The following is a 2,367-nucleotide window of genomic DNA, read 5'->3' as shown; positions in this document are numbered from 1 at the left end:
CTTATACGGCGAGTATATAACAAACTCTGTATTTTGAGTGGAAATGTTAGGGGGTCGTCTTATACGCCCAGTCGTCTTATACGCCGGCAAATACGGTAACTGGAAAAGGTACACTCCGCCAGGGGTCTTGGCTTTACTGGTGCTGATGATGAATTAAGGGGAGAGGCTAGAGAAGAGGCAGCCGCTGATAATGCATGAGGACTGCACTGCTGTGAGGAAAGCCAGGGGCAAGAGAAATCCTCTCCATGTTTGACAACTGCGGGTGCATTTCAATTCCTTTATTGAACCAACAATATTGAAAACAGTACAGTGAGCAGAGAACGGACATATGCAGGAGACTCACCAGCTGACCAACAAGATGGATGGAAGGAGACTCACAAACATCCCCTGGATGAGGAAAGGAGCCTGCAGCGGAAAGCTGAAGAGCATGCTGGCAGGGATTTCGCTGACGTTAGGGAGTGGGTGAGGCTTCCGCGCTGATGCCCCGAATGCCAGATCAGCTGTATCTTGAAGGCAAAAGGCATTCACAGCTGTGCTAAGCACAAGCGGGAAGCACCCAAAGGACAATGACAATTGACATGAGGAAAAATTCCATCCATGACCCAACATGTCCCTTTAGTGACGGATCACCAATAATTTGGGCAGTTACTGACTGAAGCAGAGGGATAAACAAACACTCGATAAAACAAGAGGAGGCGGAACCAGCCATTCCAAGCGCAGCCCTGGAAAATCCTACTGACAATACCTGGCTCACTCTCGTGCTTCTGCTCTATGCTCTGGGCTCTCCTCTGCCCCAGGACACGACTTGCCCTTCGATGCTGCTCCTCTCTCTTTTGCTGAATTCGAGCATCTAGCTTTGAGATGGCACAAATTCCGCAGATGGAGCCTTTGATTCCCCTGGCAAGGTCCTGGAGAAACGTTGTGACACTGTCAGCCATGTCTTCACCATCCAAACTACAGGGAGAGAGAAGGGTCTCAACATCTTTCATCATGAAGGACTTCAAATAGAGAGGTTTCTAGGGTAAGAAGCTTCTGTTAATACTCCCACCCGGCAGCTCTGCCACCGTGGGCCGCTGGGCTCCTCCGCGCGAGACCTGATGCCAGGTCGTTCCCAGGGCCTAGGCTGCTGCGCCTGCACTGCACATGCCTGGGGTGAGTGGTTCTGTGGGAAGTCAGCAGGTGCGGAGCCCAGCTGCCCAGGGTGAAGGGGTTGGGGCCGCTGATCACTGCTAATTTAATGATAAATGGAAGAAAAACAAATTTGAGTAAGAAAGGCTCTATCAGGAACTATGATTTGTCTCCAACATACCAGCCTCGTGGAGCTTGACCTAGTTAAGCAGGAACACAGTGACTTCAGTTTATGGAACTTCACAGTCATTGTAAAACATTCAAAATTGAGAAAGTAAAATCGAGTGTCAAGGGTTTTCTGAACTGAAAAGCTTTCATTCTCTCTGAATGCAAGCATGAAAAGAACTTTGCACTCAACTGGGCTGTGTTCTTGACTGTCTTTGGGGTCCAAACGATTCTCGTTTAACTCTAATTTTCCTTACCTGACCTAACAACAAGATGTCATAGAAGACTGTAAGACCTCAGATTTTGTCCATAGACTTAAATTTTACAAATGGAACAAAGTCTCTAGAGAAGGCATTGATTTTTCAAATGTCTTGTCATTTCAATTATATGTTTTTGGGATGCTTTTGTATAATTATTTTGTATCTGGAGCCCCAAAAATAGCCTTACAAAGTTCTCTCTTGTCTCTTGCCTGGAAAAAGAAATAGATATTTTTAAAGACCCAAGTCATTATTTCAGTCTTCAATACTGCCAAGGGCATTAAAAAATGCACCTTATGTTTACATATGCATTGTCCTTGAATTTATTCTGCTATCATGAAATTACTCACTGGATTTGATATTTATTGATCACCTATTATGTTCCAGGCAATGTTCTTAGTGTCATGGAAGGAAGAATTATGCAGGTATATAATGAAGGCATCATGTATATATCAGATGTCATGTGATTGAATGAATTAAATCTCCAAGATATTACAAGAAGCCAAGGAGGATAAAACATACACACAAATAATTTTAACAGATGGTTAAAGGACCAGCATTAGCATCATGAGAGGCATATGATTAAAAAAGACAAAAACAAAACCTAAAAAAAAACTAAAGTGGTGAGATATAATTTCTGGATGGAGAACTGAGGGGTGGGGTGAGAAGATCAGAAAAGCAGGGAACCTTCAGGGAGAAGGAAGATCTGAAAAATATCTGTACTATACTGAGAATTTTGCAGGTTTATTTCAAATATCCCTCACTTTAAAATATTAGAAGAATTAAGCATATTTCACATATAAGTGAAATCATATGG

The 2,367-nt window shown here is 43.3% G+C and overlaps 1 pseudogene; it reads right to left on the bottom strand.

The window, feature by feature from the left end:
- Positions 1-1,093, bottom strand: part of LOC109376513 (etoposide-induced protein 2.4 homolog) — a 2,791-nt pseudogene extending 1,698 nt beyond the window's left edge.
- Positions 1,094-2,367: the final 1,274 nt, after the last annotated feature.

Source organism: Hipposideros armiger, unplaced genomic scaffold (assembly GCF_001890085.2).
Source record: "Hipposideros armiger isolate ML-2016 unplaced genomic scaffold, ASM189008v1 scaffold_1142, whole genome shotgun sequence".
Lineage (NCBI taxonomy): Eukaryota > Metazoa > Chordata > Mammalia > Chiroptera > Hipposideridae > Hipposideros > Hipposideros armiger.
The sequence above is the reverse complement of the archived record's forward strand: the minus strand, read 5'-3'. Positions and strand labels throughout refer to the sequence as shown.